Source organism: Vulpes lagopus, chromosome 4 (genome assembly GCF_018345385.1).
Source record: "Vulpes lagopus strain Blue_001 chromosome 4, ASM1834538v1, whole genome shotgun sequence".
Classification (NCBI taxonomy): domain Eukaryota; kingdom Metazoa; phylum Chordata; class Mammalia; order Carnivora; family Canidae; genus Vulpes; species Vulpes lagopus.
Window position 1 is genome coordinate 106,782,163 of NC_054827.1, and position 17,835 is coordinate 106,799,997.

Below are 17,835 nucleotides of genomic sequence, written 5' to 3' on the forward strand. Positions count from 1 at the left end.
CTATCTGATTCATTTCACTTAGCACATCCATCTATGGACACTTAGGTTGTTTTTATATCTTAGCTGTGGTAAATAATGCTGCATTAAACATTTCTTGGAAGAATGCCTATTCAGATCTTCTAAACATTTTTAATTAAATTTTGGGTGGGTTTTTTTTTGGGGGGGGGGAGGCTTTGTTTGTTTTTGCTATTAAGTTGTATGACTTCTTTATATATTTTGGAAATTAGCCCCTCATCAGATATATGATTTGCAAATATTTTCTCCCATTCAATAGATTGCCTTTTCATTTTGTTGATGGTCCTTTGCTGTGCAGAAACTTCTTGTTTTGATGTGATCTCACTTGTTTATTTTTGTTTTTGTTGCTTTTGTTTTGGTGTTAGATTCAAAAATTATTGCCAATACCCATGTCAAGGAATTTACTGCCTATGCTTTTTTCTTCTAGGGTTTTTAAGATTTCAGGTCTGATATTAAAGCCTTTAATCCATTTTTTTTAATTTTTATTTATTTATTATAGTCACAGAGAGAGAGAGGCAGAGACACAGGCAGAGGGAGAGAAGCAGGCTCCATGCACCGGGAGCCCGACGTGGGACTCGATCCCGGGTCTCCAGGATCGCGCCCTGGGCCAAAGGCAGGCGCCAAACCGCTGCGCCACCCAGGGATCCCCTTTAATCCATTTTGAGTCAATTTTTGTGTATGATGTAAGACAGTGATCTAGTTTCATCTTTTTGCATGTGGCTGTACAATTTTCCCAACACTATTGAAGAGATTCTTCTTTTTTTCATTGTATATTCTTGGATTCGTATTATAAATTAACTGACTATATATGCATGAGTTTATTTCTAGGTCTCTATTCTGTTCCATTGACCTATGTTGCCTGTTTTTATGCTGTTTTAATTACTATAGCTTTGTATTATAGTTTGAATCAGGGGGTACGATGGCTCTAGCTTTGTTCTTCTTTCTCAAGACTGCTTTGGCTATTTGGGTCTCTTATGAATCCTCACAAATTTTAAGGTTATTCATTCTACATCTATGAAAGATGCCACTGGAAGTTGGAAAGTGATTGATTCAGGCAGTCTGAACATTTTAACAGTGTTGGTTCTTCCCATCCATGCATGCTTTGCATCACAAATCAATGGGGAAAGAAAGAACTAATTTTATAATGATGTTATATTATTTGGATCATCTTGGGGAGCAGACGTTTGAAAGAGAATAAGTAATCCAACAGAGAGAAAGAATCAATCTGGATTAAAGGCTTAATTATGAAACATAACTATAAAGCTAATACAAGGATAAAAACGATATATGATATATTTTTTTGTCCTCAGAGAGAAGGATTCTATACTATATAGTTCTTCTGTAAGGAAGAAATCAAAAGGCATATACTGTACAGGAAAAATCTGACCCTACCAAAGTTAAAATTTTCTGTTTAGTTACTAAAGCCAAAGATAAGAACAAAAAATTAATAACAAATAAAACTATTATGGTAGTAATATATATTATATATAAAAATTTCTTCAGAATCAGGAAAAAATATATAAGAAATCCAGTAGGAAAGTGTACAAGGAATACACAATTTACAGAATGGAACAATAGTGGTTAATAAAAATAGAAGAAGAGATCTTAATTCATAAATCTCTAATTATTAGTGAGGTTAAGACACCAATGAAATAATCTTTTGTATATATGATATTGACAAAAATCACAGCCTAATAGGTGACAGGGCAAAGATTGAAAAGATGTTCCATTTTATTCCAACGCACAATGTGTCTTCATTTTACTGTGATATTTAAGACAGAAAACAGAATTATTTCTAACCCAATGAGTAGAGCTCAATTCTTCACAGTGGGCCCTGGGGTGGAGTGAGGCGAGGCATTTGCCTCGGGCACAAAATTTGAGAGTACCAAAATATTAGTAATCAAGATAAATATTATTTTAATGAATTATTTTTAAAACAAAATTAATGAGAACAATTGTTCATAAAGAACAAAATCTCAAATTAGAATAAAGACAGAATCCAACAGTACCTCATCAATCTACCTTGGAACCTGAGGAATGTACAGGGAAACCCTCTATATGTGTGTCTTTATGTATTTTTAATGTTTCTTTTTTCCAGAACATTAAAATAGTTGAAAAATTACTGAATGTCCAGAAGCTCATGTATTAAAACTCGCATTACTTTATGGTTAAATATTTATTTATCCTAAGAAGAATTTATTGAAGTTTTGTTTGTCTGGCTTTAATAAAAGCAAACTCACCCGTAATATTTTTACCTAAAAACAAGATAAGTCATGAAGTGGTTATTCCACATTTATGACTGGCTTTAGGAGGATGCAGCTTTACCCTGGGGAGAATGCGCTGCCTTGACATTTGCACCTAAATGTTTGAAAGGGCACTACCTTTTCTGGCACTTCTGGGGGCCCCATCAGAGTAAAAAAATGCTTTGGTTGTGCCTTCTTGTTCCTGGACTTTCCAATCCCTGTCCAGCCATAAATCAGCACTCACTTGCAAAACCCTCCTCTGTATTTGACTAGGGAATGAAATTCAGAGGGCTCAATCTGAAAAAATGGCAACTTTTTTGAAACATCCTTTGTGAATCATTCAAATTATTCGTTAGAACATTACATTGATTTAAAGTGGATTATTGACTGCACAGATTCTTCTCACTTGGTTGTAGTAAGCAATGTTTATGGTAATTTCTGTGGCACCCACCAAAGGCTGTCTCCCTGATCAGGAAGGATATCATAATTAAAAATGAAAATCTAGGTGTTGGCCAAGTGTTTTGCAGAAGGATTTTTAAAAATTATTGAACCTGTCAATTTTGCAATTAATTTTAAGACAAGAATGTAAGTGAACCATGTAATTACCAATTCCCCCTTACTCATTCAATTTCTACCCCTTTAAGTTCTGGTGCATTGTTTTGTAGTGACAAGATAGACTGCCTATTGGAGCAGCTAAGAACTATTGTAGCAGGTCTCAAACTTTAGAAGCCACCAGAATTATCAGGAAGTTTTGTTGAAACAGATTGTTGGGCTCCAACCCCAGAGTTTCTGATTCGGTAGGTCTGGAATGCATTCAGAGGATTTAGGTCTCTAACAGATTCCTAGGGGCTCTTGCTGTTTGGGCCCAAGAACCACTCTGATGGGCACCCGGGTGGCTCAGTGGTTGAGCATCTGCTTTGGCTCAGGTCATGATCCCAGGGTCCTGGGATCGAGTCCCGCATCAGGTTCTCCGCAGGGAACCTGCTTCTCCCTCTGCATATGTCTCTACCTCTCTGTCTGTCTCTCATGAATAAATAAATAAAATATTTTTTAAAAAAGAACCACTTTTTGAGAAGCATTGTACTAGAGCAATGAGTATAAAGAGAGATATCTTGCTAAATAGCAAGGTTGACCTAAGAAGTAATAAGTATGTCTGTTCCACATCACAACTAAGTGGATACTTGTAATGAGGTAAACCAAAAATGCACGTGCAAACCACATACTGGTCTGGTTGTTTGGAGTAGTGCTTCTCGATCCTTAACATGCACTCAAATCACCCAAGGGTCTTGTTAAAACACAAATTCTGATCTAGTAGATGTGAAGGATTTTTCATTTTTTTACCTGTGATGCTACCATTTCACAGACCACACTTGAAATAGCAAGAGGCTAAAATAAACCCCATCCAATACAGCCTTCATTTCATTCCTTACAACCAATCCAAAACGGAAGTCTTTTACTCCAGTAAACTTGTGAAAAATACTTTAAATTCAGAAAAAATGGCTTATCATTAATGTGTTTATTTTTAAAAATACATTTTTATTTTATGGCTTCTGTATTAAGCAACTTCCTTAGAATTGTAGAGGGGGACCATGCATGCATATTCCCTTCCATAAGAAAGATGCAGGGATACATATAGGCCATGGGATGAGGAGATGTGCTTTCATTTTCAACTTTTCAGCCTCAGTGTGTCCTGTATCTTCATGTTTACCTTGTTCTCAGCACCAGCAGCTCTCTGGAGCTTCATCCAGATTTTATACACCCAAGAAGATGACTTTGCTAGAGCAGAGTTGCCACTACATAGTACAAAGCAACTTTATTGTAAAGAGTCTACTACAAGTAACAGAAGACACATTTTTGCCTTTGGGTGATACACCACCTAGGGTCAATGAAATGTAATTAGGTTCAGCTGCCACCGCAGCCTCAATGCAGCCTCACCAGCAAGCATTTTTGCAGCTTCGTCTGTCTTTCACAGCCCCAATTGTACATATACTAGAGGTAGGGTGAACAGCACTCCTGGTTTACTGGGGGTTGTCTGGATTCCAGCAATGAAAGTTTTACACCCCGGGAAACCCCTGAGTCCCAAGCAAACAGGGACAGTTGGCATCCTATATGGTGCTCTACTGAATTCTATATGTCCATGGTAGCAAACACACACACACACACACACACACACACACACACACACAGCCGTGTGGCAAGATGGAATTCTGTTTGTACCTCCCCATCCTCACCTGTGGTAGGGCATTCTCTTCCTTAAAATAATTTTATGATTCGATTTTACAAGTTTTATTAAGTGAACTAGTTTACATTTAGGAAAGTGCAAACACCTGCCCAGCACCATGACTTCCCACAAAACATATTGTTACCAACCCATGCTGAAGTCTCCCATGCTGCCTTTCAACCACTATTCTCTTCCAAAGATAATAAGTATCTATTTTTTAAAAGCTTAGTGAATTATTACAAGGCAAATACCCTTCTAACCACAACCCAAGTCAATAAATAGAGCTTTTCCACTCAACCCAGAAGCCTCTGCCTGCTAAATCTCAACAAGACCCCTCTTCTCCTCCAAAATTAACCACCTGCACTTACAATATCTAGTTTCATTTTTTTCTCAATTTCACACAAATTTTCTTGAATTATAATTTTTAGTATTTGTTCTGTTACCTTGCTTTGTTTTCTCCTTCCCTTTGAGAATTTCTATTATCCCCAAGTTGGAACTTCTTTGCCTGTCTTCTCCATGTACCACTTTCTCTCAAATTCCATCGCCTTCACTCTTTTTGTTTTCAAAATTTTCCTTCTTTTACCTAATTCTTTTATGGCTTTATTTGTTGTGTGTGTCTTCATTCTTGTATCTCTTCTACCTTAGCCATTAGTTCCAAAGATGACTTTTTTATTGATTTCTAGTTCTTTCTGGAGTCTTGTCACCTCATTTCTGAGTTCTAAAACAAACAAACAAAAAACATGATTGATGTTGTTGTTTTATGTCTTGAACCATTTTATATTTCTTCTGACTTACTTTTAAACAATCATTAGAGTTTTGACCCTTTTATGACTATGACTTTCTGGTATCCCACCATCCATAGGGAAATTTTTCTGCTCCTCATACTCTGTTTTCTTATAGTGACTTTGTATGGGATTAGACCGTCACACTTTTCTGTAGGTCACCTTCATATATTTTTAAAAACTTCTGTTCTAAAATAATTTTAGATTCACAGAAAAGTTGCAAAAATATGACAGATATTTCCTTTTTATCTTGTACTCAAGTCCCTTTACTGAGTAGCATCTAACATTATTCTGATACATTGGTAACATTCCAATTTAAGATGTTCCCAAATTTGCCTGTTCTCATTCCAGAAAATACCTGTTGCCTGTTTTTAAGTTCCGCTGACTCGAATCCATCAGATAGCCTCTGTATCACTCTGCTTTTACCCACATATGGATGTGGCCCCTGTGGCTGTTGATGGTTTGTTCTACCAGCCTATATTTTGGGGTTTGTTGGGACATTCATCTCTATATTTGTTTTCAGGGTTGTCCATGAGGTTTTCATATTGCTATCAAGTATCCTGTCTGTTTTTACTACATGGCCATTAGACTCTTTCCAAAATCTCCTTAGTTTCTTTGACTGTCATAACTCATCAAAATCTTGTTTTGAGAAAATTATGTTACCAAGAGAAAATTTTGTTTATCTTATGAGTTACTCTCAGGAATGTGAGGGAGAATGAGAGAGAAGGACATTCCAGGACTCCCATATAAGATGGTCTTGTCACAGACAGAAGGGAAACTCAAAGAGAATAATAAAGAAACATACACACCACTTTAAATGTGATCAAAATTAGCTTCACTAGCAGCGGGACACACTAACGTTATGTACCTCCTGGTGAGAAGCATGCACCACTTTTGTGGAGTTCTGCCAAAACTTTTTACCTCAATCTAATCTTGAGAAAACACAAAACAAATCTAAACAGAGGGATATTATGTAGAATAACTGCTCTATTCTTCAAAAATTCAAGATTATGGATCACAAAGACAGCCTGAGGAACCATTCTAGATTAAAGGAGATTTATAAAAAGGCATAACAACTAAACACAATGTCTGGTCCTAGGATGCTTCTTGAACCAAAAATTTTCTCCTCTCTCTCTCTCCCTCCCTCCTTTACTTCTGCTTCTGCCTCTTCCCTCCTTTTGTTTTGCTCTAAAGGTTATCACAGAAGACATTAAAAATGAATAAGTTTCATAGATGATACAATAGCATCAATATTAATTTCTTGATTTTGATCATTGTACTGTTGTCCTATAGGAAAATGTTCTCATTCCTAGGATATACACAGTAAAGCACTTAAGAGAAAAAGGGCATAGTATTTGCAACTTACTTTTAAATGGTTCATAAAACAAATAATGTGCATATCACAAAACAATAAAACTCCCAGAAGATAAAAGAAAAATTTGGATGATCTTCAATAAGGTCATACCTTCTCAGATGCAATGCCAAAGATAAGATCTGTGAAAGAAATAATTGATAAGTTGGTCTTCATTAAATTAAACACTCCTGCTCTGTGAAAAATGTCAAGAGGATGAGAAGACAAGCCACAGACTGGGAGAAAGTGTTTACAAAAGGTATATCTGATAGAAAACTAGTATCCAAAATATATAAAGAATCTTAAAACTCATCAGTAAGAATATAAACAACCTGATTAAAAAACTGGCCAAAGACCTTAACAAATACCTCGCCAAAGAAGATGCAGAGGACAAATAAGCATCTGAAAATATGCCTGAAGTCATATTTCATCAGGGAAAAGAAAATTAAAACAAAATGAGATACCACTAAACTAACATGGCCAAAATTTGGCACCCTGACAACACCAAATGCTATTGAAATTGTAAAACAGCAGGAACTCTCATTCATTGCTGGTGGGAATGCAAAATGGTACAGCTGCTTTGGAAGACAGTCTGATGGTTTCTCACAGAACTAAACATATTCTTATCATACTATCCAGGAATCACACTCTGGTATTTACCCAAAGGGGCTGAAGACTTATGTCCACACAAAAACTTGCACAGAGATGTTTATAGCAGCATTATCATAATTGCCAAAACTTGGAGCAACTAAGATGTCCTTCTGTAGATGAGTGGATAAACCATGGTACATCCAGACAATGGAGTGTTATTCAGTACTAAAAAGAAATGAGCCATCAAGTCATGAAAAGATATGGAGGAATCTTAATCACATTATTAAAAAGTCAAAGAAGTCAATCCGAAAAGTCTACATATTGTATAATTTCAACTATATGACATTCTGAAAAAGGCAAACTATGGAAACAATTAAAAGATCAGTGATTTCCAGGGACTGAAGGGTTGAGAGCAATGAATAGGCAGAGCACGGAGTATTTTTAGAGCAATCAAAGGGCTCTGTTTGATACCATGATAATGAACACATGTCATTATGCGTTTATCCAAACCCATAGAATGTCCAACACCAAAAGTAAACCATAATGGCAACTTTGGACTTTGGGGGATTACGATCGGTCAATGCAGGTTCACCAATTGAAATAAAGGTACCACTCTGGTGAGAAATGATAGTTTGGAAGACTATGTATGTATTGGGGGTAGGGGGTAAATGGAAATTTCTATACATTTCCCTCAAATTTGCTATGAACAAAGAAGTGCTCTGAAAAAAAAATAAGTCTTCAAAAAATAAGAAGAAGAAGTAGGAGGTATAGGGTGGGGGAGGAAAAGAAAGAAAGAAAGAAAGAAAGAAAGAAAGAAAGAAAGAAAGAAAGAAAGAAAGAAAGAAAGAAAGAAAGAAAGAAAAGAAAGAAAAAGAAAGAAAGAAAGAAAGAAGAAAGAAAGAAGAAAGAAAAGAAAGAAAGAAAGAAAGAAAGAAAGAAAGAAAGAAAGAAAGAAAGAAAGAAAGAAAGAAAGAAAACACAAGATGTAGCAAAAAATGAAAAAGAAAATATGCTTCAATTTTAACAACTGGGGAATGTAAAGAATAATCATGACTTCATAGTATTATTCTTTTTAAATATTTTATTTATTTATTCATGAGAGACACAGAGAAAGAGAGAGGCAGAGACACAGGCAGAGGGAGAAGCAGGCTCCATGCAGGGAGCCCTATGCGGGACTTGATCCTGGGATTCCAAGATCGCCCTGGGCCAAAGGAGGCGCCATACCGCTGAGCTACCCAGGGATCCCCATAGTACTATTCTTGTAATTTTTCTGTAAGCCTGAAATTATTTAACAGTACAAAGTATGTTTTAACTATATACCCCTTTGTCTCTAGGAGTTTTCACTGCATCTTCACTCCCATGCTCTGCTAACTCATATTGGACGGGTCTTCAGTTCTGATGCTCATTAATCTGTCTAGAACACCACTGATTCCATGCTTAGGAGCTAGGGATAAGAGACCCTCTACTATGTACCAAGAGATTGGAGAGCAGTTTCCACTTTTGAGTAAAGTTCATAGTAAGACAAAGGAACATGAGTTTTAATTCATGACCATATTTAGAAACCTCTTAGCTTCCTGAAAACTGATTATTGGTGATAATTCTTCAAGTGAACTCCTTTAATCATTTGCCAACATTGGTTGTTGATGGAAAGCTAAATGATCCACTATTAGCAAACAGGCTGGATGGGCCCCTATGTCTTACAGAAGAAAAGTAGATATTGGCCTGGGTTTTCTAGATAAACTGAAGTTGTGATACCAGATCTTTGTGAAATGAGATGGCATTATTTATCCATTTTGTCCAAATCCTAGCAAGCTTAATGAATGTGGATGGTTCACCCAGAATCTGAAATGGCAAAAAGCAAAGCCCTCCAACAAAATGAATGGACAGCATCGCAGAGCTAGACTACTTCATTTGTCAAAAAGAGGCAATCAACGTTCAGAGAAGATACCCAAAGGTTCCATCACCTCCCCATTTTTTCTACATTCAATGAATCTCAACCCTTACCACTCAAGAATCCTTGAGCACTTTCTCAGGTTTCAGTCTTGTGAGTTTTTAGGAGTTTGGGGAGGAAAAAGAATACACTATGACCATATTTGACAAAAGACATAGCTCCCAGCTATCTGCTGCCCAATTTACATAAAAAATCTTGTCAAGGTAACTGATATTCATACTGAATGGTTTGAAAATCAATCAGATAATCCATTTCTCAGCATAGTTCATGCTTCATCTATAGATTAAGAGAGAGAACCAGAAAGCTAGGTTAATTTGTAGAAACAGTCTAGGCTCTCAGGACTCCTTTTACTAAATCACACATTTAAAGCATGCCTCAGTGTTCCCTGGAAATGCTACAGAATTGGAGTTATTAGAACCAGGATCAATTTTATAATAAAGCTATTGCTTTGCATACATCATGATGCTTGGCTCATATATTATGTAGAGCAACAGATGGTAGCTCTCAGAACAAATGCCAAGAATATGTTACTTTTCTAGGGAAACTGGTATATGTTCTCTGTGTGGTCAGAGGGACTCACACAACTGAAGATGATTCTATTTTGCTTTGACCGCTAGGAAGCTCAAAGCCAAATTTTCAGTTCAACTTGAACAACAATGTAAGTGTCACTGAGGTTGCCTGTATTGGGACCTTACTTATATATTGCTCTCATAAGTCGTCTTTTCATTGGTTGTGATTTTTTAAATTCTTTATGTTTATCTAAGGGCAGAATGGAGGGAGGAGCCTGGGGAGGGAGGGAAGGAGGTAACCCATTTGTTGACATGGGATTGGACTGCTCAAGGAAACAAGAATGATCAGTGTTTCCTATTTCCCTGCTTGATGTCACTGGCAAACAAACAGTTGGTAATTTTTAGTAGCACCAAATGCTTCTTAAGAAAATAGGAAGGATCTTTAACACAAGCTACATCACTTGTTTTTGCCAAATCACAACAGCGGGCTTCACCTGCACCAAAGGGAAAGTTTTAAATTAGATGACCAGGACAGGGGACCTTGGTCAAAGAGACAGGTGAGTTGTTCAGTTCCAAGCAGAAGTAGTTGTGAAGCTCTTTATTTGGCATGTTTGAGAGACAAGTCATGGAAGCAAATTAACCTTTTGCTCCTTCTTAATTCTTAAGCTACCAGCTCACACACAAGCCATGGAGAGTGAGACAGCAACAGATCATGCTGCCTGCCGAATAGGGATCATCTTGAAGCTGCCTTCATCCACCACTCAGAGGGGATCTGGAATATGACAAGTGCCTGGGCTCCTACCCTGCTGTATGGTTGTCCTTCTGGGACCATCTCTGCAGTGTCCTTGCAAGTTTAAGTAAAAGCAACAGAACCCAAGTAGAGCATACTAAAACATAGATTTAGAAACATATAGGGTAAATGAAACATTAGTAGGCTCCTGAGGGACATAAACAGAATAAATAGCATGCTTTTTCTTTTTTCTCCTACTTCCCCCCCCCCCCCCCCCACAGAGCTGGGGTTGAGATGGGCATGAAAATCCCCCACGGAATTCGAATAATATCCCTTTGCATGTAGGATTTCATGGGAACATTCCCACAGTTGTTCGGGTTCTAGCCAGATTATGAACTAGCTAATAAATTATATTTGAAAAAAAAAAGAAAGAAAGAAGAGCGCCAGTTCCCGGGTACAGTGCTACCATTTTGCAAAGGCAGCCCCAGCTGCAGGATGCAAAATCCAGGAGGGTTCGACCAACAACAATGCTATTCCCCGGGGTCTGCATTTGCTTGTTCCTTCAGCTGGTGTGTTATCTTCCTCAGACAGGAACATAAATAAATGTTGCCTCAGACAGGAACTGCAGCATCAAAAATAAAAGCTGCGTATTTGAAATTAATTGTTTTCTGGCACAGTTCTGTAAAAAAATGACATGCTTTCAGCTGAAGCACTTCCATGTAAAGCCAATTAAGTGAGAGAAGCAACAAATGGGCTGAGGTCAGTGAAGGATGTTGGCTATTGTTCAGCAATGAGGCAGGCCGTTCTGGTCACCATCTGTGGAAGCAAGTGAGGACACCATTTTCATTAAAGGTTGTCAGAACCTGCTGGAATCAGATAACAGATGGAAGGAAATTAGACCTTCAGAAGAAAACCTTCCCTTTCTTATAGTCCTGTCCCCTTTATGCCTCAGAGTCACCTCCATTCTTAACAAATCCTATTCTTGGGGTGAAGAATTGACCATTTGACGAATAGGTAGACCTTGGTGTGAAGGCGCACTGGGGCTTATTCTGCCCAGGGATGGTGATCACTAAGCCAGATTGTAACAGCTTCATTGAAGTCTAATTTGCATAATGTAGAATTCATCCATTTTAAATTGTACATTCAATCATTGTAACATCACCACAGACTAGTTTTAGGATATTTCCATTAGACCCCAAAGATCACCTGTGCCCTTTTATGGTTAGTGGATCCCTGTCCCTCACCCCACCAGGGCCAGGCAACCACTCATGGACTCCCCGTATCTAAATATTTGTGAGATGTTTTATACAAATGAAATCATGCTGGTAAGGAAAGGAGCAAATACCCAGTGTGCCAGGTAAAAATATCAAACCTCTAAAAGATTTCTCCTCTCTTTTCTCCTAGAATTGTTATGGATTTCATTACTTAATTGTTATGGATTTCACACTTAAATCTTTGATCCACTTCAAAATTTATCCAGAGTAAAGTTTCATCTTTACTTTTTTTGCCGATGACGATTCAGTTCTTTCAGTTCCAGTCTGTATACAGCCCACAATTTCCCTACTCATTTGAGATGCTACCTGTATTAAATAGTAAATTCTTACAAGTTTTTGCTTTTTGTTTCCTATTGTATTCTAGTTTTTTCCATTCCACCTATGACTTCCTATGCCATTACCACACCTTCAAAATTACTTTCATATCTGATAGGAGCTAGACTCTACTGTTTGTTCTTATTTTTTGAAAAACATTCCATGCCACTTTTGATTGCCTGTTCTTTCCCAACAAACTTTAAGTTTATCTTTGATGGGAAAGACCTTTATAAATCCAACTCAAAACGCAGAAACGATTAAAAGATTGGCAAATTTGTCCACATGATAGTAAGTTCTTCTGAATGACAAACCAAAAGAAACATGTAAAAATCTGTAAGGGGAGTCAAAAGACAAATGACCAACTGGGAAACAAATATTTTCAACTCGTATCGTAGGTAATGGGTTAATTTCCCTAAAGTATAAGAAGTGTCTAGAAATAAAAACACCAACAGCTCAAGAGACACAGGCAAAATATATCTATAACTCACAGGAAAGGGCTGCTGATAACTCACTCAGCCTTGCTCTACCTTTCTTACCTGGAAGTGGCTCTATGAGTGAGAATAGTAAACAAACTCAACACACTTTGGAGGAACACTTGTCCCCAAATTAAAACTGGGTTTTGGAAGAAAAATGCTTCAAAAAGCAAGTAAAAAAGACAATATTAGTACTCTGGGGGCTCTCAGTAGTTATTGAAGCAAACACACGAAGACCACTAGGAAAATCCATGAGTCATGAAAAGAATCAGTAGTATCTCAAAATGGGGAATTGGGAAGGGGAAGTTATAGACTGATTTTAAGATAGTTATTAATCAAGCCGGGGCAGAGACTGATCAGAACCTATAAATTAAACCAATTTCTGGCACTGCCAGTGATCTTATCTTTGGAACACATAGGCCCATACTGAGTTACTGGGAAAGCACTTTTTTGTGGTCAGACCAGAACACACTGGTCTGAAGGACCTAGTATTTGAACAACTTGAATTTTAATACTTTTTGTTGCACATTATTGTTTAAGACATTTTATCTGTTTTGTGAGTTATAGAACAGTATTATGAGTTGTGATTTTTTTCTGGATTTTTTTCTCATGGTTTATATAGCACTTTGATATCCACCATAACTAATCCATTAGGTATGTGCTGTAATATTCATTTTATTGATGAGGAAACTGATGTGCTATGATTTTAAGTATTTTGTCTAAATTCCCACAGTTATTAAGTGGCAGAACTGAGTTTCAGCATCAAGTCTGTCTAACTGCAAAGACTGGGCTTTGGATATCTACTTATATATCTCTAAATCAGGGATTCTGTACTTGGTGTGCATAAAATAACTTCGAGAGGATTCATAACTCCTGCCTACTGTGGGGAGAGAGAAGAAAATGCATCTGATTTTCAATGGGTAGGTAGATGAGCCAACAAGATAAGTTAGAATTTTTATCCCTAAAGGAATTATCTCCTTAAACCAAGGACATTTCAGTCCCACATTAAGGTGGTGAGAGGACATCTATTTTAAAAACAAAATGGGCAGGGTGACCTCTTTCAGAGCCATTACATGGATTGAGTTTCTCAACTGTAGCTTCTCTGGAATTAAAATAAAGAGCTAAAAGGAAGCAAACAATTACCTTGGATTGAGAATCCATGGAAAAGAGAATCCATAAGTTCTCTCTAGCCAGTGCAATTGTCTTGGAAAGTCAAGCAGTGCATCTGAAAGTCATCAAGTGCCTCATGTCCATTTCTTCCAGACAGATCCAAGAAGAAAGTGATTCAAAAGGATAAGTCTATTCTCAACACACTACATGCAAATTTGAAATAGAAATTAAACTCTCAGTTTCTTTCCAACACGATGTCATCCCAGAGGGTTTTAAAATAAAAAATGGAAGTTTGAAGTATAGCATAATAGGTAAGTTTGTTTTCTCAAGAACAAGAAAACTTACTTTGATTCATTTGTTCTTGAGACTGGTTTTCCGAGCACCAATAATGAAGGAGTTTGGAAATTGACAAGACATGAGCATTCATTTAAAAAAAAAAAAAAAAGAAAGAAAACAAAACAAAACACCTCTGTGAGTTTCTTCCTTATGACTTGTTGCAAACTATGCCCTCCAAAACAAAGTGAATAAAACTTCTTTGGGAGTAAGATTATAAGCAAACAGTAGCAGCAAAAATCCCTCTACAGACACAAGGATTTAGCATCATCTTTTGAAAAGACACAAGAGACAAAACAAGCAAAATGAATTGTCTCTGCTTTGTGGAGCCTGACAATTCCTTCTTCTTGAAAACTTCATATTAGGCATTTTTTTTGGATGCTTATCTTTTTTAAAATATGCTTATACTATTGCAGGCAACGTACAGCTGTTATGCACATTTCTGAATAAACATTAATTTATAATAAGGTATTGTTTGTCACAGAAGACAAGGGGGAAATTGAACTCGTTTCTGTCCATCTGGACATGGTGAGCAGCTGGTTAAAATCAGGGATCTGACGTATTTCATTTTCTAAGTATCTCACCACCTTAACACACCAGCCCAGCCATAGCTGTCCCCTGGAATACATGTTGGTCTCTATCATTTAAACTTCCCCGTAATTCTGTAGCCATCTGGCTGAGGGTTTGTCCTAACCCTTGGAAGTTTTGCCTTCTGTGAAACAAGTGTCTGAGAATTCATGAGAAGAGACTCTGTGCCACACTAGGGCAGAGGTTTCTCAATAGTCAGAGTCTGAAATTAACCATAACCAGACTGCATGCATGCCTGAAGTCAAATTATTCATATTATAGGAGAAACACAACAGCAAATTTGTGGCTGAGAAAGATTGCCTAGATCACGCCTGTGGAAAAACCATTAAAACACATAAGAGACAAACAAACAGAAAAGGCAAACACAAGTGTGCTTTATACCTCTCTGAGTGTCCAGCTGGTGGAAGGTCACATCCAGATTATATGCCACTGAGAAATTCTGAAGTGGATCTTCACCGAAAGCTTTCCAAAAAATGAACCAGTAACTTTAGAAATGTGCAAATGTATATCAAGTGAGAACATGCTAAATCTTGCCAGAGGAAAACCATCAAATTGAACATATGCCTTGTCCCAAAGCTTTATGATCTTAGCTCATTTATTTTACTCTATTGTTACACTAATATACATAATTTACATATTCCCTAGACCCACTAGCCAAAGGGAGATAAAATTAGTGAATCTGGACATAAGGAATAGTCACTAGGTTGCTTCCCTCACCATTAAATTACATTGTTATTCCATAAATTCTAAGTATTCAGACTTTAAGGTCACTTATTCATGGTCATTATTCATGGCTTCCAGGTTTACTATTTTTTCATACTAAGTTTATGGTCCATGAAGTCATAGGGCACCATAAAATAATTAAGAATCTTAGCCACAGAGACCACAATCATACAAATATGACGAGACTTTGTAATTCTAGGAAGAATTATTAGATTATCATTCCAAGACTAGCTTACCAACTTCTATCAAGTATTAGAGTGAAAATAAAATCTCAGGGCATCACCCAGATTTAAGATCAAACCAAAAATAGACCAGGCCTAGGTCATAACAGACCATAATTGGATCATGATAATGGTCCAATAACCTAACTGCTGAACAGGAAGTTTAAATTCTGTATGTAGGAAATTTACATCATCCAAGACCTCTAAAATAATTCATAAGCAATTCCTAGCATTCAATCAAATATTACTAAGCATGATAGGAACAACTGAACAAAACAGACAATAGAAACAGACTTATAAGTGATAAAGTGATTATAATCATCTGACATGGAAAGACTTTTTTTAAGATCTTATTTATTTATTCATGAGAGACAGAGAGAACGAGAGAGGCAGAGGGAGAAGCAGGGAGCCTGACGTGGGACTCGATCAGAGGTCTCCAGGATCACACCTCGGGCTGAAGGTGGCGCTAAACCGCTGAGCCCCCGGGGCTGCCCAAGAAAGACATTTTTTTAAAAAAGGAACTATAATAGATATGTTAAGAAAGTGGAGAAATAAATGTAGAATTTTACCAGGGAACCGAAATCTATAAAAAGAATACAAAAGAAATTTCAGAACTGAGAAAATTATTTACTGAAATTAAGAGCTCAGAAAGTGGGTTTAGCAGCAGAACAAAGAACTAGTGAGTTGGAAAATAAATCAGTAGATAAATTAGATTGAAATACAGAGAGAGAAAAAGTGAAACATACAGAAAATAGTACTAAAAATATATGGGACATAGTAAAAAATTCTAGTGTACATATAATTAAAGAACCCAAGAAAATGGAGGATAATTAGGTAGCATTTAATAGATAACAGGCAAGAAATTTCTAAAATAGACATAAGACTTCAAGTGGTAGATTCAATCAACTCCAGGAAACAAAACAGGATGAATTCAAAGACAACCAAACCTAGGAACTTTGTAATAAAAGCTCTCAAACCAAAGACAAACAGAAAATCTCAAACGCAGCTTGATTACATGTTTCTATCAAAAAATGTACAGATATCATCAAACTAAAGAATTGAACTTTAGAATTGTCTTTAATAGCATGAAAAACAAAATTAGAGTACCTCATTTTTTCAGGTGTTCAATAATTCTAAATTATTTCTTTAGGCCTATTATGGCCTTTTAGTTTGTATTTGTGTGTATATGAGTTTTCACACTTGGGATATGTGGTATCTAAAAATCTCACCTCAGAATCCATAAGGAATACAAATACAGACAGATATTGTTACCAGCCAGTATAGTACAGTAAGACAAAGAAATAAATTATAAAAATTTGAAAGATTGAGATTATTGATTATATACATGTGTATATATATATATCATATAGATGATATACATATAAATCTTATATATAAAATCATATATAAATAATAAATATTATATATTATATCTAATGGCAAATTGTTAAACAATCTACTGACAAATATTAGAAAAAATTATAGTGGATAAGATTAAAATACAAGTGATATACAATATCACTTATACAATACAAACTTATACAATACAATACAAACTTATATAATATACAAACTGATCAAATAACAACAAAATTTTTGTGAGGTTTGACAAACTGATCCTAAAATTGATATGAAAAAGCAAAGGCTGGGCACCTGGGTAGCTCAATGGTTGAGTGTCTTCCTTTAGCTCAGGTCATGATCCTGGAGTCCTGAGATTGAGTCCTGCACGAGGCTCCTCACAGGGAATCTGCTTCTCCAGAGGGAGAGTCTTTGTTTCTGTGTCTCTCTCTGTGTGTCTCTCATGAACAGATAAAATCTTAAAAAAAAAAAAAAAAAGAAAAGAAAAAGAAAAATCAGAGGCCAAATATAACCAAGACAATTTTACAGAGGAAATACAATATGTAGGAGTCTGATAATCCAATCTTAATTCATACTGCAAAGTATAATGATCTAAATATGTGCCATGAATAAATTAAATATGAAAAAATAGATAGTATTAAAAGAAATACACATACACACATTAAAATTTGATATATAATTGAAATTAAATCATGAGAGTGCCTGGGTGGGTCAGGTCATGATCTCAGGGTCTTGAGATTAAGCCATGTTAGGCCCCTCACTTAGCAGGGAGTTTACTTGAGAGTCTCTTCTTTCCTCTCCCTCTGCCCCTCCTCCCACCTGTGCTCTCTCTCTCTCTCTCTAATAAATATATAAATATTTTTTTAATTTTAAAAATTAAAAAATAAAATTAAAAAATTGTGGAAAAATAACCAAAAAATATGGAGACATACATGTGTATGTAACACACACATAAACACACACATGCACAAGCATATGCTCATAATTTAAACAAAGCACTTTATTCGCAAGAAGGCAAAAAAAAAAAAGAAAAAAACCAACCCAAT

At 36.3% G+C, this 17,835-nt stretch overlaps 1 long non-coding RNA gene across 1 annotated transcript; it reads right to left on the bottom strand.

Annotated features, from left to right (window-relative positions):
* Positions 1 to 10,311: 10,311 nt before the first annotated feature.
* Positions 10,312 to 14,917, bottom strand: LOC121489650. Its single transcript, XR_005987383.1, has 3 exons — positions 14,868 to 14,917; positions 13,599 to 13,768; positions 10,312 to 11,209 (listed from the first exon to the last, which is right to left on the bottom strand). It is a non-coding gene; the product is annotated as an uncharacterized LOC121489650 (long non-coding RNA).
* Between the last annotated feature and the right edge of the window lie 2,918 nt (positions 14,918 to 17,835).